Consider the following 22014-nt stretch of genomic DNA (forward strand, 5'->3'; position numbering starts at 1 on the left):
GCACTGAGGGTTTGACTTCTTCAGCTAACAGGGTCCCAAAGTGCTTCATCGATGGAGAGAGGCTGAAGCCAGGCTCTCTATTTGAAACAGGGGGTTGGGTCAGGATTCCTCAGTGAAAGGCTGGAGAAAGCTGTGCATTTTTCCATAGTCATGGCTCATATGGGGCTGTGTCCCTACAGTGATGGCAGGGCGGGCCAGAGACTGCAGTCACCTGATCTCCAGCGTCACCACCGAACAGAGCCCAGAGCCACCAGAATAAGGCCTGGTTCTGACTGTTGCCCGGAAAAAACTAGGAGGATGGAGTATAAAGAGAGAGAGAGTTTTGCTTTTTGTTTCTTTAAACTTTCATTGTGTCACTGAGCTTTATTACCAGTGTCACCATTTCTGCCTACATCTGCTGAGAAAAGGAGAAACTGACATTTACTGAGCACCCTCAGTGGTCTAGAACTTGGCAGGACTTATTCTAAATCTCATGGGCCCTCTGAAGTGGGTTTAGTTCTCCCTTTTTTCAGAGAAAGAAACTGAGGTTCAGAGATGTGAGAATAACTTACCCACGGTCGCACAACTAGTAAGTGGTGGAGATGAGATGGAAACCCAGCCTGGCTCCTAACTGATTCTTTAGTCCCACATTTCCTCTCTCTCTCCCTCTCCAAAAAGAGAGATTTTTAAAGTCCCCATTCAAGGTGAGATTATATACACACTGAAAATTCAAAATACATGTAAAGATAACTTACTAAAATTGGGATGGGAGTTCACTTCAGAAGAGATACAAATTATAGAGCAATCTGAAAAGAGTTTAAAACAGAGAAAAAGAAGGTGTAGAAAATGCAGAAATTAAACAAGAGCAACTGAATATGATAAATACTGAGAATACTGGAAATAAAATCTATATATAGTTTAGATATAAACTAGGATACACCCTACACTGGACATAGTTGAAGGAATAATTAGTAAAATGGAAACTAGCACTGCGGAACTAACAGATTGCAATGCGAGAAGATATAGAAACAGTTTGAAAAGCTGCTCAGATGTGGACGAGCACTGAGAAATATTTAATAGAATTTCAGAAAGAAGAGAATAAAGAGAGTGTGGAGAAGGAACACTGGAAGAGATCTTGGCTGAAGATTTTCCACAATTAAAAGACACAAGCGCTCGGATCAAAAGGGCTCCCAGAATGCCAAACAGAATAAGTAAAAAGATGTTCATCTCTGAACATACCAAGTTGAACCACAAGACTTCAGAAGCACAGAGAGGAAGGCAGCCCAGGAGGTCAGAAGAAGTTGAGATAATATTTAAAATACCCTTGGGAGAACCTTCAGTCACAGCTTGGATGGGGTGAGGAGAGTAAGAACCTGATCTGTGACGGGAAAAACCCACACGTCTGCTGACAACTTATAATGATGCTGTGTCATTCTCTTGGTGCAGACACACGCTTGCTGTAAAGTTGGGGGCCAGCTTGCTACAGATCTTTAATGTCAAGAACATTCAAGCGGAAGCATCCTAAATGCAATTGGAGAGGCAGGATTTGAGTCTGAGAGAGGGACCAGGGCTGGGAACCCAGCCTGGGCAAGGCTGTCTTCATCTAAGTTCTGAGAGTGGGTCTGATTGCAAAGGCAGGCAGAGTGGAAAGGAGAAGCAAAGGAGCATATTGAACCTTTAGGGAAGGCGCATTTTTAAGGAGAGGGAAGAAAACACTGGCAGTAATTCAGGTGGTGTAGGGACTTCAGGATGGGGCTTGAGAGGTGGCAATCCTTTATGGAGAGGTGGCTGCTATGGATTTGGGCTATAAAGGAGCTTTGGGAGGACATGGAAGCTCGGGACGACTTGAATGCAGCCTGTGGCAGGAAGAGCTTGTAAGCCTGTGTTCAACACCTGGCCCACTAAGGACATCGACTCCCACGTGTTTGTCAGAGGAAGACTCCCAGGTAAAGAGGGAGGTGGGGGCAGGAGGGTAGGCTGGAGAGGGTAGGGAGCTAGAGGAATATTGGATGAGGTGATGTTGATGTCTGGATTTCATTTATTGTTCATTTACTTAAATGTTTCTTCCATTCACCCTTTAATTTTAAAGAAAGCATTTGAACACAGAAAAATAGAGCAAATAATATAAAAACACCCATAGGCTCCCCAGAAAGCACCCCTCAAAACTAATGTGTTAGCATTTTGTCACATTTGCTTCAGATGAACATTACAGATAAAATTGCACATCCCCAAATACCTTGCCTCCTGTCCAGAAGCAGCATCTGGGGTCTATCAATTATGAAATTTGGATGTTACATTTCCAGTTATGTTCCTGGATTTGTCTGTTTCTCCCTTTAACTCTGTCCATTTTTTGCTTCTCATATTTTGAAGCTTTGTTGTTGGGTACAAAAATTAAAAGACGCTTACTCCTTGGAAGGAAAGTTATGACCAACCTAGATAGCATATTGAAAAGCGGAGACATTACTTTGCCAACAAAGGTCTGTCTAGTCAAGGCTATGGTTTTTCCAGTGGTCATGTATGGATGTGAGAGTTGGACTATGAAGGAATCTGAGCACTGAAGAACTGATGCTTTTGAACTGTGGTGTTGGAGAAGAGTCTTGAGAGTCCCTTGGACTGCAAGGAGATCCAACCAGTCCATTCTGAAGGAGATCAGCGCTGGGATTTCTTTGGAAGGAATGATGCTAAAGCTGAAACTCCAGTACTTTGGCCACCTCATGTGAAGAGTTGACTCACTGGAAAAGACTCTGATGCTGGGAGGGATTGGGGGCAGGAGGAGAAGGGGACGACAGAGGATGAGGATGGGATGAGATGGCTGGATGGCATCACCGACTTGATGGATATGAGTTTGAGTGAACTCTGGGTGTTGGTGATGGACAGGGAGACCTGGCGTGCTGCGATTCATGGGGTTGCAAAGAGCGACTGAATGAACTGAACTGACACACACATTTAGGATTGTTCTGTTTTCTTGGCAGATTGACCCTTTTATCATTACAAAATGTCCCTCTTTATCTTTGGTGATACCTTGTTTTGAAATCTAGTCTCATAATCACACGGCCATCCCTGCGCTCTTATGTTTTCTGTTTTGTTTTATTTTGTCTTTAGTTTTTAATTGGAGGATAATTGATTTACAGTGTTGTGTTGGTTTCTGCTGTACAATGTGAACCAACCATAAGTATATGTATCCCCCTGTCTGTTTTCTGTTGATTTTTTTAGTTTTTGAGGAACCTCCGTACTGTTTCCATAGTGGCTGCACCAGTTTTCATTCTCACCCACAGAGCATACACATAATTTTAAGGGGGTTGTTTTCCAGATCCTCAAAGCCTATTTATCCTTTTTCCTGAGATGGATCTGCCCAAGAACAAATGGCTTTGTCTAGTTTTCAGATTCTCTTTCTCCACTCCACCTTTCACGATTGCTCTTTTTTCCTGCTTTAAAACAAAACAGCAGACCTCCCAACCTCCTGTATCTTACTGTGGTGCAAAGGAAAGAGATACATGCACCCATATGCCAACAAATATTTTTCATTTAATGTCTGTTTGCTTAGGAATTGACAAAGAATGCATTTCTTTTGAGAAGAGTCTCTGAGATGCTGGAAAACAGGACATTGGGCAGAAATGCTGGAGGCTGAGCTCCTTTATGGCCATCTCCTGAGCTTCATCACTCTACCAACCTCTCTACTGTAGAGCTGGAGTTCAGAGGGAGACGGTATTATGGGATGTGCATTAACATGTTCATTGGAGAACTTCCCTGGTGATGCTGAGGGTAAGAATCTGCCTGCCAATGTGGGGGACACAGGTTCGATCCCTGATCTGGGAGGATTCCACATGCCACAGAGCAACTAAGCCAGGGACCACAACAGCTGAGCCCATGCTATACAGCCTGAGAACCACCACTACTGAAACCCGTGCATCTAGAGCCTCTGCTCCACAACAGGAGAAGCCATCGCAATGCGAAGCCCGAGCACGGCCGTGAAGTGTAGCCTCTGCTCAGCGCAACTAGAGAGAGCCCACGCAGCAGTGAAGATACAGCGCAACCAAAAATACACAAATTAATTAATTAATTAAAAAAACATGTTCCTTGGAATTGCAAAAGGAATCAAACTTCTATTTTAACAGAAGGTTAGCTTGATTTGCTAGTTGGTTTGACATTGAAGCCTGTGCCAATGAGGATAGTTGGCAGTTTTGTTTTTTTTCCCATGAATCAAATGAGAGAAACCTTTAGATCCAAAGTTTTGGTGAAAATAAAGTGGAAAGCCTTTGATAAGATAAAAATATTTTTTGGTAAATTTGCATGGTAATTAAAAATATTTATATTTCCCCGACCGTTTCTAAGTTCATCAGGGTAGGCAACTGCTTTTCAGTGAAAGAAGGACAGTAGCTTAGCTACTTGAGAGGCTATAGTATAAAGCCTATTTCAGTGACTCCAGAAACTGAGAAGTGAATAAGTCTAAAGATCATGATCAATTTACATGTAGGTCAGTGCTTCCTGAGTCTTTGATTCCGAAACAATTGAAAGAGGACCTGCTAGAATTGGTAAGTGTTATAGATTGACTTATGTTCCCTGTTCCCTCCCCACCACCCACAAAAAATTTACATATGAGTGAAGTCCTAACCCCCAGTACCTCTGAAGTTGGCCTTTTTTGGAGATAAGGTTTTAACAGAGGTAATCAAGTTAATGGGTTTCCCTGGTGGCTCAGACAGTAAAGAATCCACCTGCAATGTGGGAGACCTGGGTTGGGAAGATCCCCTGGAGGAGGGCATGGCAACCCACTGCAGTTTTCTTGCTTAGAGAATCCCATGGACAGAGGAACCTAAGTGGGCTACGGTCCATGGGGTTGCAGAGTCGGGCACAACTGAGTGAATAAGCACTAATCAAGTTAATGGGCTTCCAAGAAGGCACTAGTGGTAAGGACTCTGCCTGCCACTGCAGGAGATACAAGATTGGGTTTGATCCCTGTGTTGGGAAGATTCCCTGGAGTAGGAAATGGCAACCTGCTACAGTATTCTTACCTGGAAAATTCCATGGGCAGAGGAGCCTGGTGAGCTACAGTCCCTGGGGCTGCAAAGAGTTGGGCATGACTGAGTGACAGAGCACATACACAATTAAGTTAATATGAGGTCACTAGGAGGGGTCTTTGGAGAAGGCAATGGCACCCCACTCCAGTACTCTTGCTTGGAAAATCCCATGAACGGAGGAGCCTGGTGGGCTGCAGTCCATGGGGCCGCTGAGAGTCAGACTCGACTGAGCGACTTCACTTTCACTTTTCAATTTCATGCATTGGAGAAGGAAATGGCAACCCACTCCAGTGTTCTTGCCTGGAGAATCCCAAGGACGGGGAAGCCTGGTGGGCTGCTGTCTATGGGGTCGCACAGAGTTGGAAACGACTGAAGTGACTTAGCAGCAGCAGCAGCAGCAGCAGCAACAGGAAGGGTCTTAATCCAGTTTAACTGGTGTCCTTAAAGACGGGGAAATTTGGATACAGGCACACAGCCAGGGAGACCATCAAGTGGAAATAAAGACATAGATGGGATGGCTCTTCTACATGTTAAGGAACCCTGAAGACAGCCGGCAACCCATTAGAAACTAGGAAAGAGTCATGGAACAGATCTTCCTTTCAACGTTCAGAAGGAACTAATGTAGCCAGCCTCTCAATCCTGCGTTTCTAGCTTCCAGAACTGTGAGATAACACATTTCTGTTGTTTAAGCTACTTAGTTTGTGGTACTTTGTTAGTTGCAAACTTATGAAGCAACTAATAGCTCATTAAAACTACATTTTGATGATATATCACTATTACGGGGTTATTGTTGGTTTTCTTTGGCCAAAATTTTTTTGGAAAAAGTGAAAAAACTTAATGACTCTGCTGTAACAAAGTGTTAGTCAGTTAGTCATGTCCGACTGCAACCCCATGGACTGTAGCCTGCCAAGCTCCTCTGTCCATGGAATTCTCCAGGCAAGAATACTGGGGTGGGTTGCCATTCCCTTCTCTAGGGGATCTTCCCAACCCAAGGATCAAACCTGGGTCTCCTGCATGGTAGGTGGACTCTTTACCATCTGAGCCACCAGGGAAGCCTGTTGTAACAAAACCAACTGTTTATTTGTGGGAACAAAATTTCTCAGTGCTTACACTGTGCGAAAAAACAAAACAAACAGAAAACTAATTGATGCTGAATCCTGTCTCATTCTAACAATAGGCCATGTTGTCCCATGGGTTCATAAACTAATTGGACCCTATTCGTCTCATTAAGAGCTGAATTTCCCCTCCAATTTACTTTTAAATAAAGCTTATTATTTTGAGATGATTATAGATTGACATTGTAATTGTAACAAATAATATAGACAGATCTTATGTATCCTCCACCTATTGGTAACATTTTGTATAACTTTATAGTACTTTATCACCATAGGTTACTTTTTATGTTTAATAATTATTCTTTAATAATTTAAACTTTTATAATTTATAAGTATAATTAATAATTTATAACAAATTATTTGTAATTTTTTATTTTTGAGTAATTGTGTACTATGTTGCAATGGTGGCATAATCTAAATTCTTAGTACTTAGGAATTTATGGTTCTAGAAATTTAAAACTTCAATTCGTTTGCTTTTGTGGGGGCAGACAAGTATGATCAATAAAAGTTCTTCAAGCATAAGAACATATCAGAATAAATGTCTATGGAAGAAGTGGGATAGAATTTGTAAGTTTGAGGGGGAAAAAAAATGATGGAAAATTTCCAAAATTTAAAGAACTTGTTCTTATATTTTCAAAATGGGTGATTACTGAAATAAAATTGATATACAATTTGTTCTATTAGGAACAAAAAGGGTGATGTAAAGTTTTATTTTAAAGTATTTATCGGGAATTCCCTGGCAGTTCAGTGGGTAGGACTCCTGGCTTTCACTGTCAAGGGTGAGAGTTCAATCCCTGGTTGAGGAACTAAGATTCCAAAGCCTGCGTGGCCAAAAAAAAAAAAAAAAAAAAAAATCAATATTTATTTACAACACATTGGAAATTATGTACTTTACAAGTATTTATGATGGAAAGTGTTTGATATCAAGTTAAAACTGAGTGAAGAAGTATACCATATTCACAGCAGTATTATTCTCAATAGCTAAAATGTGGAAGTGACCTAGATGTCCACTGATGGGTGGATGGATAAGCAAAATGTAGCATATACATACAATGGTATATTATGCAACCTTACACTGGAAGGAAATTTGACATATACTACAGCATGGATAAACCTTGAGGATGTTATGCTAAGTGAAATAAGGCCATCACAAAAAGACAAATACTGCATGCTTTACTTAGGGCTACCCTGGTGGCTTAGATGGTAAAGAGTCTGCCTGCAGTGCAGGAGACCACAAAGTACCTGGAGCAGTCACAATCAGAGACAGAAAGTAGAATGGTGGTTGTTAGGGGCTGGGGGGAAGGGGAAAGGGGAGTTATTGTTTAAAGGGTACAGAGTTTCAGTTTTGCAAAATGAAAACTTCTGAAGGTGGATGGTGGTGATGGCTGCACAAGAATGTACTTCACACTGCACATTGAACTGTACGCTTAAAAATGGTTAGGAGGGTAGATATTATGTTCCGTGTATTTTACTACAAATTTTTTTTTTCATGAGTGGAGCACATAGTCTTTCATATTTGGGGGGATACAAGAGAAGTAGTCAATCTGATTTTGGTATTGAACATTTGGTGATGTCCATGTGTAGAGTCTTCTCTTGTGTTGTTGGAAGAGGGTCTTTGCTATGACCAGTGCCTTCTCTTGGCAAAACTCTATTACCCTTTGCCCTGCTTCATTCTGTACTCCAAGGCCAAATTTGCCTGTTAGTCCAGGCTTTTGCATTCCAGTCTGCTCTAATGAAAAGGATATCTTTTGGGGGTGTTAGTTTTAGAAGGTCTTATAAGTCTTCATAGAATCGTTTAACTTCACCGTTCAACTTCAGCTTCTTCAGCTTTACTGGTTGGGGCATAGACTTGGATTACTGTGATACTGAATGGTTTGCCTTGGAAACGAACAGAGATCATCTATCGTTTTTGAAACTGCATCCAAGTACTGCATTTTGGATTCTTTTGTTGACGATGAGGGATACTCCATTTGTTCTAAGGGATTCTTGCTCACAATAATAAATATCATGGTCATCTGAGTTAAATTCACCCATTCCAATCCATTTTAGTTTGCTGGTTCCTAAAATGTTAATGTTTACTCTTGCCATCTCCTGTTTGACCACTTCCAATTTGCCTTGATTTGTGGACCTAATAGTCCAGGTTCCTATGTAATATTGCTCTTTACAGCACTGGACTTTACTTCCATCACCAGTCACATCCACAACTGGGTATTGCTTTGGCTCTGTCTCTTCATTCTTTCTGCAGTTATTTCTCCACTGGTCTCCAGTAGCATATTGGGCCCCTACCAACCTGGAAAGTTCATCTTTCAGAGTCATATCTTTTTTTGCCTTTTCATACTGTTCATGGGGTTCTCAAGGCAAGAATACTGAAGTGGTTTGCCATTCCTTTCTCCAGTGGGCCACATTTCATCAGAACTCTCGACCATGACCTGTCCATCTTGGCTGGCTGTACATGGCATGGCTCATAGTTTCATTGAGTTAGACAAGACTATGGTCCATGTGATCAGACTGGTTACTTTTCTGTGACTGTGGTTTTCATTCTGTCTGCCCTCTGATGGAGAAGGATAAGAGGCTTATGGAAGATTCCTGGTGGGAAAGACTGACTGATGGGGAAACTGGGTCTTATTCTGATAGGTGGGGCCATGCTCAGTGAATCTTTAATCCACTAGAATCTTAAATTGAATCTTAAACTTTAAATTAAAGGTTAACAGAATCTTTAATTCTGTTGATGGGCAGGGCTGTGTTCCCTCTGTTATTTGACCTGAGGCCAAACTATCATTGGAGGCAATGAAGATAATGGCGAACTCGTTCAAAAGGTCCCGCGCATGCACTGCTGCACTCAGGGCCCCCAGCCCTGCAGTAGGCCACTGCAGACCCACGCCTCCTCCGGAGGCTCCTGGACAGTCATGGGCAAGTCTGGGTCAGTCTCTTGTGGGGTCACTGCTCCTTTCTCCTGGGTCCTGGTGCACACAGGTTTTTGTTTGTGCCCTCCAAGAGTCTGTTTCCCCAGTCCTGTGTAAGTTCTGGTGGCTCTGTGGTGGTGTTAATGGCGACCTACTCTAAGAAGGCTATGCCATACCCAGGTCTACTGCACCCAGAGTCCTTGCCCCTGTAGTGGTCCACTGCTGACCCGTATCTCTGCAGGAGACACTCAAACACCATTCTGTCTCAGTCTCTGTGGGGTCTCTGGGTCCTGGTGCACACAAGGTTTGTTTCAGCCCTCTGAGCATCTCAAGTGGGTATGGGGTTTGATTCTAAACATGATTTCACCCCTCCTACCGCCTTTCTGGGGCTTCTTTGCCCTTGGACATGGGGTATCTCCTCAAAGTCACTCCAGCACTGCACAGCTGCCACTCCAGTTGGTGATAGATATCCCCAAGAAAAAGACTCTACACATGGACATCACCAGATGGTCAATTCTGAAATCAGATTGATTATATTTGTTGCAGCCAAAGATGGAGAAGCTCTATACAGTCAGCAAAAACAAGACTGGGAGCTGACTGTGGCTCTGATCATGAACTCCTTATTGCCAAATTCAGACTTAAATTGAAGAAAGGGAAAAGCACTAGACCATTCAGGTGTGACTTAAATAAAATCCCTTATGATTATACAGTGGAAGTGACAAATAGTTTCAAGGGATTAGATCTGATAGACAGAGTGCCTGAAGAACTATGGATGGAGGTTTGTGACTTTGTACAGGAGGGAGTGATCAAGACCATCCCCCAAAAAAAGAAATTCCAAAAGGCAAAATGGTTGTCTGAGGAGGCTTACAGATAGCTGTGAAAAGAAGAGAAGTGAAAGGCAAAGGAGAAAAGGAAAGATATACCTGTTTGAAGGCAGAATTACAAATAATAGCAAGGAGAGATAAGAAAGCCTTCCTCAGTGATCAATGCAAAGAAATAGAGGAAAACATCAGAATGGGAAAGACTAGAGCTCTCTTCAAGAAAATTAGAGACACCAAGGGAATATTTCATGCAAAGATGAACACAATAAAGGACAGAAATGGTATGGACTTAACAGAAGCAGAAGATATTAAGAGGTGGTAAGAATACACAGAAGAGCTATACAAAAAAGATCTTCATGACCCAGATAACCATGATGGTGCGATGACTCACACAGAGCCAGACATTCTGGGATGTGAAGTCAAGTGGCCTTAGGAAGCATCATTACGAACAAAGCTAGTGGAGGTGATGGAATTCCAGTTGAGCTATTTCAAATCCTAAAAGATGATGCTGTGAAAGTGCTGCACTCAATATGCCAGCAAATTTGGAAAACTCAGCAGTGGCCACAGGACTGGAAAAGGGCAGTTTTCATTCCAATCCCAAAGAAAGGCAATGCCAAAGAATGCTCAAACTACCGCACAATTGCACTCATCTCACATGCTAGTAAAGTAATGCTCAAAATTCTCCAAGCCAGGCTTCAACAGTAGGTGAACTGTGAATTTCCAGATATTCAAGCTGGATTTAGAAAAGGCAGAGGAACCAGAGATCAAATTGCCAACATCCGCTGGATCTTGGAAAAATCAAGAGAGTTCCAGAAAAACATCTACTTCTGCTTTATTGACTATGCCAAAGCCTTTGACTGTGTGGATCACAACAAACTGTGGAAAATTCTTAAAGAGATGGGAATACCAGACCACCTGACCTGCCTCCTGAGAAATCTGTATGCAAGTCAAGAAGCAACAGTTAGAACTGGACATGGAACAACAGACTGGTTCCAAATCAGGAAAGGAATATGTCACGGCTGTATATTGTCACCCTGCTTATTTAAGTTCTATGCAGAGTACATCATGAGAAATGCTGGACTGGATGAAGCAAAAGCTAGAATCAAGATTGCTGGGAGAAATATCAATAACCTCAGATATGCAGATGATACCACCCTTATGGCATAAAGCAAAGAACTAAAGAGCCTCTTGATGAAAGTGAAAGAGGAGAGTGAAAACGTTGGCTTAAAACTCAACATTCAGAAAACTAAGATCATGGCATCCGGTCCCATCACTTCATGGCAAATAGATGGGGAAATGGTGGAAACAGTGACAGACTTTATTTTGGGGGGCTCCAAAATCACAACAGATGGTGAGTGCAGCCATGAAATTAAAAGACACTTGCTCCTTGGAAGGAAAGTTATATCCAACCTAGATAGAATATTAAAAAGCAGAGACATTACTTTGCCAACAAAAGTCTGTCTAGTCAAAGCTATGGTTTTTCCAGTAGTCATATATGGATGTGAGAGTTGGACTATAAAGAAAGCTGAGTGCCAGAAAATTGATGCATTTGAACTGTGGTGTTGGAGAAGACTCTTGAGAGTCCCTTGGACTGCAAGGAGATCCAACCAGTCCATCTTAAAGGAAATCAGTCCTGAATATTCATTGGAAGGACTGCTGCTGAAGCTGAAACTTGAATACTTTAACCACCTCACGTGAAGAACTGACTCATTTGAAAAGACCCTGATGCTGGGAAAGATTGAAGGCGGGAGGTGAAGGGGACGACTAGGATGAGATGGCTGGATGGCATCACCGACTCAATGGACATGAGTTTGAGTAGGCTCTGGGAGTTGGTGATGGACAGGGAAGGCTGGCGTGCTGCAGTCCGTGGGATCACAAAGAGCTGGACACGACTGAGAGACTGAATTGACTTGAAGAGAAGATCTGATGACCAATGCCGCTGTTTATTTCTCTAGTCTCTGTGCATGACCCTTTTGCTTGTTTATAGGTTTGGCCATTGTAAACAACATCGCAGGGAACATCCTTCCACATATACTCCCTAGAGGCCATATACAAGGTTTTCTCTAGTGTATCAACCTGGAACAGGAATGACTTAAAGAAGACACTGGCCTTGAGAGGAATGATGACTTGAAGCGTCTCCTTCTGTTACCCCCGTGTGTGTGCTCAGTTGCTCAGTCGTGTCCAACTCTTTGCAGTCCTATGGGCTTGTAGCCTGTGAGGCTCCTCTGTCCAGGCAAGAATACTGGAGTAGGGTGCCATTTCCTACTCCATCTTACCCCCATGGCTATTCACAAAGTTTTTTCCAAAGTAATGGTACCTGCTTATACTCACACCAAGCTATGGATGAATTTCTGTTTGCCCACATGCTAATTCTTGTTTTTGCCAGTCTTTTCAATTCAGCCAATCTGATAAGGGTGAGTTGGTATCTTATTGTTGTTTAAATCTGTATCTCCTTAAACATGGTTGAGATTTAATCTTTTGTCAGATTTTGGCCATTTAACCTCTTTCCCAAATGGCCCATTTGCTTTCCTTGTCTTTGAGTGCCAACAATGTTTAAGTAACTCCCTCACATCAGGTGCTGTCCCTGCCTTCCAGAACTCACATCACTTAAAATGCTCATATCATTGGTGCTTAAAGAACCTGCTTTCTTTTCAATCAGTTGTTTACTACTAATTTCAACAGTCAAATAAGACTTCAGCTCTTCTGTCTGTTCACAGAATCCAGAGTCCTGCTGTATTCACAGTTCAGGCTCTGTGAAAAAAACTTGGTGTGGCAAAATAAACTATTAAAAGGCTCCTTTCTTTCTGTCCTCTCCCCCACTTCCTCCCCCCACCTCCTCCTTTTTCACCTCCTCTTCCTCCTTCTTTTTTTTTTTTTTTTTTTGGTGAGATGATTTGTTGCCTGGAAACAGTTTACCCAAAATAGAAACTTTAAAAAGGCAGTGGAAATTTTTCTTTTTACACAAGAGGGTTAATTCTTTTATTTGGCACATCCGTGAAGTAAGCTCAGCTCAACCAGTAAGTTTTACATGGTCACATTTTACAAAATATTACTTTGCCGATGGTCAGTGTCCTGGCAGCTTTCAGGGGGCGGGGTCTGAGTTGTGTTCTTGAGTCACCCGTGTGGTGAGCTGTGGAAGCTGGAGGGCAAAGCAGTGGAAACACTGCAGGAGGGGGAACAACTGTTTCCAGAGCTAACCACCAGAACCAGAAGGCAAGCCCTCTAAAGGCCCCCAGCAGCGCCTGCAGCATGGAGACCCATTTATCAGAGCCTTCCCAGGGAAGAAGAGGAGGGAGGTGTGGACCTGGAAAGAGGGGGGAAAAGGAAGAAAGGGGGGAGCTGGGAAAGGAAAGAAAAGGTGAGGGAAGTTGAAGGCATTCCCCTCCATTGGCTACTGGTCCTCCAGCTTCCCCAGCCCCTGCCCCCAAGTCCCCTGCCTTTGCTGGGCTTCAAATGATGGGGTTTAGAGGATTTCTCAGGGTGGTTTGCCCTTCTCGGTTTAGCAGGAAGGAGAGAGATGAGCTGCTCCCTCCACACCTCAGACACTGAGGTAAGGTGCCCTTCAGGAATGTCCCTGCTTATGTCCAGAGGACGACGTATGAACTAGGATCTCCCCTGAGCTCCAGTCAGGTTCTTACTGGGAAGGCAGAGCCGGCGCCCCCCGCCCCCCCTCCCCCACGGTTGTGCAGTGGAGAAAAGTACAGGGAGCTGGGGTGTGGGTGGGGTTTGCCGTGGGTGTGCGGACAGACAAGGGAACACGTGATGATACCACGATGAGGGTGCCAGGATGTGGTGGGTGCAGCCCCCGGACAGGAGCACTGGGAGCCCAGCCGCCTGCGCCCCCAGCCAGGTGGGGTGGGGATTGGGGAGGGCGATCAGGGCGACTAGAGCCAGCTGTGCCTGAACTCAGTCTTCTGGAGGCGAAGAAGCAGGCGTGATGGGATTGGAGGGTTGGGTGGGGAGCCAAGCTGCAGGCAGGCAGTGTTGCCAAGGCACTAGGCCGAAACAGCTCTGTGTGTCTGGGGAATCCAGCACCTCGGAGGGCTGTTGAGGCATAGTTGATGCTCGGGAGGAGGCGGGGTCGGTTCACACTCCCTTCTTTTCTTGGTCATTCTGTTCTATACAGTTCTCTGGGCCAGACTCGGCAGAGGTCTAAAAGAGCCACACCGATGGATCCAAGGTCAATCGGTGATCTCCCGCCACCGTTTCTCCTAAGAACCCCTTTTCTTTTTTTCTGGAGACGGACAACCCTAATCAGAGGCAGGCAGCACATTTATGTTCCTACTCCAGGAAAACAGTGGCCCCAAACGGGGGTCAAGTCCTGACCTTCTGCGGCTGCACGCATAGAGCACAGAGCCCAGCGTGCAGCACTGGGGTAGAAACTGCGGCTCTGTGGTGGGTGGGCAGGACCATGCGGTCGGAAAGATGAAGACTCGCCTGAGGGGCCCTGGGTGGGCCCGAGGTGGGGGCAGGAGAAAGGAAAGATCTAGAATCTGGACCTGGAAGTGAGCTCAGAGAAGAGACCATCCAACACGTTTTTATGTTATAGAGGAAGAAAATCGGAGGCTCAGGGAGGGTGAGCAATTTAATTCAGGAGGCAGTGACTGAGCCGGAACCAAGTAATCCATGACGCTGCCTACCAAGCCGGAGCATTGCTCTCTCAAGATAAAGTCTAATGCCCCTCTCTGTCCTGCAGGGGGCGGCGTTGCTCTAGTTTGGTCCCGGTTGAGAGTTGGGGAGGGGAAAGGAGGAAGCTTACTCCTTGGAAGAAGAGCTATGACAAACATCAGTTCAGTTCAGTCGCTCAGGCGTGTCCGACTCTTTGCGACCCCATGAATTGCAGCACGCCAGGCCTCCCTGTCCATCACCAACTCCCAGAGTTCACCCAAACTCACGTCCATCGAGTCAGTGATGCCATCTGGCCATCTCATCCTCTGTAGACAGTGTATTAAAAAGCAGATACATTACTTTGCCTATGAAGGTCCGTTTAGTAAAAGCTATGGTTATTCCAGTCGTCATTTACGGATGTGAGAGTTGGACCATATACAAGGCTGAATGCCAAAGAATTGATGCTTTTGAACTATGGTGTTGGAGAAGACTCTTGAAAGTCCTTTGGACTGCAAGGAGATCAAAACAGTCAATTCTAAAAGAAATCAACCCTGAATATTCACTGGAAGGACTGATGCTGAAGCTGGAACTCCAGTACTTTGGCCACTTGATGTGAAGAGCTGACTCATTGGAAAAGACCCTGATGCTGGGAAAGATTGAAGGCAGGAGGAGAAGGGGGCAACAGTGGATGAGATGGTTGGATGGCATCACCGACTCATTGGACATGAGTCTGAGCAAACTCTGGGAGATGTTGAAGAACAGGAGAGGCTGGCATGCTGCAGTCCATGAGGTCACAGAGTCGGACATGACTGAGCAACTGAACAACAACAAAGGAGGGAAGAATTTTGAATTTAGTTCATGCTTGCCCACCTGCAAAACTGAAGCTGGTTCATGTTCCCTCCCAGCCAGCTGGGGACCAGCCATCTTCAACGCCGCCACCCAGCTGTCCCCCATCAGTGATTTTGGACCTCGCCTTTCTCAGGATTCCCACCCCAACTCCCAGGAGTCCTATTACTGCTGCTGCTGCTGCTGCTAAGTTGCTTCAGTCGTGTCTGACTCTGTGCGACCCCATAGATGGCAGCCCACCAGGCTCCCCCGTCCTTGGGATTCTCCAGGCAAGAACACTGGAGTGGCTTGCCATGTTCTTCTCCAATGCATGAAAGTGAAAAGTGAAAGTGAAGTCGCTCAGTCGTGTCCAACTCTTAGCAACCCCATGGACTGTAGCCTACCAGGCTCCTCCACCCAGGGGATTTTCCAGGCAAGAGCACTGGAGTAGGGTGCCATTGCCTTCTCCTATTACGGGCCCCTAGAATTCCTCTTTTCTTCCTCCCTTGGGGGATGGGGTGGAGTGGGATGGAGGGTAAGACTTGCATTTAACTGGGGATCAAAAGACTGGTTAAAGATGGAATTTCTGGCTCCAGATAGAGGGGGGCCAGGATATGCTTCCTGTAGACTCCTAACCTCCCCGTTCCCTCAATATCTACCAGTAAGTCCCTGTCCTTAGAAATAAAATGTTGATGCTTTAAGGGTGGAATGAATGCATGCATGCATGCTAAGTCGCTTCAGTTGTATCCTACTCTTTGTGACCCTCTGGAGTGTAGCCCGCCAGGCTCCCCTGTCCATGGGATTCTCCAGGCAAGAACACTGGACTGGGCTGCCATGCCCTTTTCCATTAAGGATGGAAGTTCAGTTCAGTTCAGTTCAGTTCAGTTGCTCAGTCATGTCCGATTCTTTGTGACCCCATGAATCGCAGCCCGCCAGGCCTCCCTGTCCATCACCAACTCCTGGAGTTTACTCAGACTCATGTCCATCGAGTCGGTGATGCCATCCACCCATCTCGTCCTCTGTTGTCCCCTTCTCCTCCTGCCCCCAATCCCTCCCAGCATCAGAGTCTTTTCCAATGAGTCAACTCTTTGCATTAGGTGGCCAAAGTATTGGAAGGAGTCCTCAAATTGAGAACCTCTTTCTTCTCTGTGCTAGGCTGCAAGTTCTGCCAACTCTCCTTTCCCCACTTGTCAAAAATGAAAACGGACCTGACCAGAGATCCTAGGTCATGCCCAGCTCCGGGAGCCCCGCCCGGGACTGACCCGACCTCTCTCTGCTGGACCTCTGGCGCAGACAGTGGGACCAAGGAGCAGAGGGGACGTGAATGGGGTACTCTCAACTGCTCATCCAGACCTGCATCCCCGAGTGGGGGATTGGGCTGAGGGGAAGGAAGGAGGGAGGCACCGGGCAGGAAGCCAATGGGGCAGGGGGCTTGGGATGTCCTGGGGACAGGTGGAGCGCTGGTCCCTGGTCGCTGGCGCCCGCGGGACGCTGAGGTCGCCATGCAAGGAAAGGTCTAGGCAGCGCTGGGCTCGGGCTGGTCCGGGAGAAGGGAAAGGCTCAGAGCGCTAGGTGGGAGGTTACAGGGGCCAGGGCTTCTGAGAGTTTCCTTGGCCTGGTTCACCGATTTCGTTCGGCTTTTGGCTTTAGTTTACATGGAAGGCCCAGCCCCACGCTGGTCTGGGCGGAGGTCAGAACCAGAGCCCGTGATGTCAGTCTCCTTTTCTGGTTCCTTACATGAACCCTGAGCTGATTAGATACAGAAATGAGTAGGGGTCGGGGTAGGGGTCGGGTGGGTGCAGCGGGTGCCTCCCCACCCCGCCCCCGCCCCCCTGCACTGACCTTGTGGCTCTAGCACACCCCTAAGTACTCTCTGCCTCAGATGGATGCCATCAATATTTAACCCCAGAAAGGTCTGCCTGTTTTTCTAGGTTAAAACATCTTTTGGGGAGGGGGAGGAATACAAAAGAAAAAGTAATCGCTCATAGTGCCAGTATGGAACTATGTGTTTGTTCAGTCGCTCAGTCCCGTCGAACTCTTTGCGGCCCCGTGGGCTGTAGCCCACCAGACTTCTCTGTCCATGGAATGCTCCAGGCAAGAATACTGGAGTGGGTTGCCATTCTCTTCTCTAGGAGATCTTCCTGATCTAGGGATCAAACCCTGGTCTCCTTCATTGCAGGTAGATTCTTTACCGTCCAAGGCACCAGACAAGCAATCTGTCTTAACATTTTGGTGTATTTATTTGTGGTCTTTCGTTTGAATCCTATATTTATACATTAAAATTTTTTTCCCATTATTGTCATATTTTCTATTTTACTGTAAAAAGTATGCTGTTTACAATTCTTTTACCATACACAGTTCTCTTCTAACATGTTCCTTGTGAGTCTCACCTGATCTCTGCATAATATTCTGCTCATGTTTTGCCCAATCAGTCCCCCCAGTTAGTAGGCCATTTAGGTTGGGTTCATTATGATACAGTGGTTTCCAAATAGTGTATAATTAAAATTTTTGTTTTTTAATTATCCTGAATGTTTGTTGAAAATGTTATAGTTTTTTTAAGTTTGTAGATTTTTTTCCCATTTGCTTTTCGTTTTATTGTCTGGTGATCTGAAGATGTGGCTTGTATTTACACTTTTGGAATTTATTGAGCTTTTGATTGATGGTTAATTTAAAAAATAACTTTAGGCATAGTTCTGACTGACTGAATACAAAACTATATTAGATCAAGGTTAGTAAATATATATTATCCATATTTGCTATGTTCTTGATTTTAATCTACTTGATTTGTTAATTTCTGAAAGAACTGTAAATTTTCAAAATATGTTTATGAATTTACCATTTCCTATTTATGTGTCTAACAGATTCTGCCTTATATATTAATTAATTAATTTAAATTTTTTCTGTTCAAGCTTTGTTGAGATATGATTGACATATAACATTGTATAAATTTAAGATGTAAACAATATGATGGTTTGATATACATATATATTTCAAAATCAGCACAATAAAGTTAGTTAACACATTTATCACTTCATATAGTTACATTTCTTTCTGTGTGTGTGTTGAGAACATTTAAGATTTACTCTCTTAGCTGCTTTCAAACATCCAAGATAGTACTGTGAAGTAATAGTCACCAGGCTGTACAGTATTTCCCCAGAACTTATTCATCTTATAGCTAGAAGTTTATACCCTTTGACCATTTTATTTTCTTATTTTAAAGTAATATTCTTGGTGTAAAAACCACATGGCTCTTGAGCTGATAAAGAAATACAGTAGTGGTATATGTATCTTTTTATACATTTTGAGTTATTTTTCTTGGTCTGAATTTTCAGAAGGAAATGGCCTTGAAAGCCAAACTGGCCTCTTAAGGATTTGACAAATGCACACTCTTGGCTGCACATGGTCAGCAAAAGTTATAAAAAGAACACAAACAAGTAAGACAGTAAGAATCGCAGATGCTTTAAAAATTTTGCTTTGATTTTTATTGAGGTTGACCTTTTTTTCTTTTTTCCTGTAGGTCTAATCAGTTCAGTTTTCTTTTTTTGTGACTGGATTGTCTCTTCTTGACCTTTTATGCTTCTTTTTTCCCTAACTTTTCATTTGTGGAGGTTAGTCTCTTTCAGCTCTTGTGTGTGTGTGTGAAGTTGCTCAGTTGTGTCCGACTCTGAGGCTTCATGGACTGTAGCCTGCCAAGCTCCTCTGCCCATAGGATTTCCCAGGCAAGAATACTGTAGTGAGTTACCATTTTTTCTCCAGGAGAGTTTTCTAACCCAGAGATCTAATACCTGAGTCTCCTGCATTGGTGGGTGGTTCTTTGCCACTATTACCACCTGAGAAGCCCAGAAATTATGTTTATTCTGCCATAAAACACCGTTTTGAAAAATAAAAATCCATCCCTTCAAACCTGATACCCTGAATCCACCCTGACTGCCTCTCTCCTTGCTGCCCTCGCACCTGAGCAAGTATTTCAGGGTGGCACACAAAGCGGGTAGCGGTTCTGTGGGGCCCAGAGCTTATACAATTGTGGGAGAGATTTCTTTAATTCATACTTAGAACACTGAGGGGACTTCCCCAGTGGCTCAGTGGTAAAGAATCCACTTGCAGTTCAGGAACCACAGGAGACCTGGGTTCGATCCCTGGATTGGTAAGATCCCCTGGAGGAGGGCATGGTAACCCACTGCAGTATTCTTGCCTGGAGAATCCCATGGACAGAGGAGCCTGTCGGGCTACAGTCCAGTAGATCACAAAGAGTCGGGCACTACTGAAGCGACTTAGTATGCACACAGGACAGTGAGATTTTAGGATTGGTTGAGCTGAAATACAGGGAAAAGTGAAGTCCAATGAGATTACATGATTTTCCTGGAATTGATAGATTCCTGTTCTAATGGCCCTCAAATAAGGGAGTGTTGTTGGGGAAGTGGGGTAAGGTGTGAGCAACTGAAGTCCTTTTTTTTTTTTTTTTCAGGACTAAGAAAGAGGAGGAATGGCCCGGGTTTTCAGACACAAGTAATTCCATCGATTTACAGTATCTCTTCAGCATCCCTTTAATGTCCATGTGCTCAGTAGAGATGACCCTGCTTTCATTTCTCTATTAGTAATTTGTGTCTGCTCTTCTTTTTTCTTGGTTAGCCTGGTTAGAGATTTATCAATTTTATTGATCTTTTCTAAGAACCGGCTTTTAGTTTCCTTGATTTTCTCTATTATTTCTGTTTTTAATTTCATTGATTTGTACTCTAATTTTATTTCTTTTCTTCTGCTTGCTTTAGGCTTAAATTGTTCTTCTTTCTCTTATTTCCTAAGGTGAAAGCTTAGACTTTTTATTTTAGATCTTTCTTCCTTTTTAATATATGCATTTAATGTTATAAATTTGCCTGTAAGCACTGCCTTTGCTGCATCTCACACATTTTGATAAATTGTGTTTTCATTTTCATTTAGTTCAAAATATTCTTAAGTTTCTGGGGACTTCCCTAGTGGTTAAGAATTCGCCTTCAGTCAGAGGACATGAATTCGATCCCTGGTCAGGGAACTAAGATCCCACATGTCACGGGGCAATTAAGCCCAAGCCCCAAAACTAGAGAAGCTTGCTTGCTGCAAGGAAGAGCTGGTACCCAGCAATGAAGACCCAGTGCAGCCAGGGGAAAAAAAAAGAAGCAGAATATTCTTAATTTCTATTGAGACTTATTCTTTGACCCATGTGATATTTAGATGTATGTTGTTTAATCACCAAATAGAATATATTATTCAGGTATCTTTCTGTTATTGATGCTAGTTTAATTTCACTGTCTTCTAAGAACATACTTTGTATGGTTTCTATTCTTTTAATTTTGTAAAGTATGTGTTATGGCCCAGAGTCAGGTCTGCTTTGGTGTGTATTCCATATGAGCTTGGGAAGAATGTGTATTCTGCTGTTTGATGGAGTATACTATAAATGTCAATTAAATCAATTTCTTTGATAGTGCTGTGCAAGTCAGTTAATTTATGATGGTTTTCTGCCTGCTAGCTCTACCAGGTACTTAGAGAAGGGCATTGAAATATCCAACTATAGGGACTTCCTTGGTGGTCCAGTGGTTAAGATTCCAAGCTTCCAAGGCTGGGGATATGGATTGGATCCTTGGTCTGGGATCTAAGATCCCACATGCTAAGTGGCTGTCAAGTCACTTTAACGACTCTGTGTGACCCCATAGATGGAAGCCCACCAGGCTCCCCCGTCCCTGGGATTCTCCAGGCAAGAACACTGGAGTGGGTTGCCATTTCCTTCTCTAATGCATGAAAGTGAAAAGTGAAACTGAAGCTGCTCAGTCATGTCTGACTCTTAGCGACCCCATGGACTGCAGCCTACCAGGCTCCTCCACCGTGGGATTTCCCAGGCAAGAGTACTGGAGTGGGGTGCCATTGCTAAGTGGAGAGGTCAATTAAAAAAAAATCCAACTGTAATTGTGGATTTGTCAGTTCCTCCTTGTGCCCGCTCAGTTTTTAATCTCAAATATTTTGATGCTCTGTTGTTAGGTACATTCGTGTTAAGGACTGTTGAGTCTTCCTGGAGAATTGACCCCTTTAATAATATGTAATGACCCTTTTCAACCCTGTTAGTTTACTTTGTTCTGAGGTCTGTTGTGTCTGACTGCAGCTTTCTTTCGATTAGTGTTAGCATGCTAAAGCTTTTCCATCCCTTTACAACTCATCTGAGTCTTTTCATTTAAAGTAGGTTTCTTGTAGACAACATATGGTTGAGTCTTGTATTTTTATGCTCCGATGCTCTCTAGGCAGTTTTAGAGGAGGGAATGGGGATGAAGTCAATCCTAATATTTATCTCTTGAAATAAAAAAACTGAAACAAACTGGAAAAATGTTAAACTTTCTAAATCTAACAGTGGTCTCTGTGTATTTATTATATGACTTTCAGTACTTTTATTTGACATGTTATACAATTTAAGACAACGTTTTAAAAACTCCATCCCCTTTAGATATTTAATAGAATAATTACATGTAATAAGTACCTTCTGTGTCCTATGAACTGCTTGAAGTACTGGAAATTCCAAGGTTAATGAAGCAGCTGTTTCCTGGCCTTGAGTGGGCGTGGGATTTAGGGTATTCAAAAACAGCCAGGGAAATCATATATCTGATAAGAGGTTAATATCCAACATATATGGGCTTCCCAGGTGGCTCAGTGGGTAAAGAATCTGCCTTCATTGAAGAGATACAGTAGATGAGAGTTTGATCCCTGGGTCAGGAAGATCCCCTGAAGGAGG

The 22014-nt window shown here is 43.8% G+C and overlaps 1 protein-coding gene and 1 long non-coding RNA gene across 2 annotated transcripts in view; one reads left to right on the forward strand and one right to left on the reverse strand.

Annotated features, from left to right (window-relative positions):
* The window catches only part of CD8A (CD8 subunit alpha), a 46192-nt gene that overhangs the window by 13086 nt on the left and 11092 nt on the right, over positions 1 to 22014 (reverse strand). The window lies entirely within an intron of this gene.
* LOC138436888 (uncharacterized) lies at positions 1230 to 21633 on the forward strand. Its single transcript, XR_011255656.1, has 3 exons — positions 1230 to 1925; positions 4454 to 4511; positions 19732 to 21633. It is a non-coding gene; the product is annotated as an uncharacterized lncRNA (long non-coding RNA).

The sequence above is a fragment of the Ovis canadensis genome, chromosome 3 (assembly GCF_042477335.2).
Source record: "Ovis canadensis isolate MfBH-ARS-UI-01 breed Bighorn chromosome 3, ARS-UI_OviCan_v2, whole genome shotgun sequence".
Taxonomy (NCBI): Eukaryota; Metazoa; Chordata; class Mammalia; order Artiodactyla; family Bovidae; genus Ovis; species Ovis canadensis.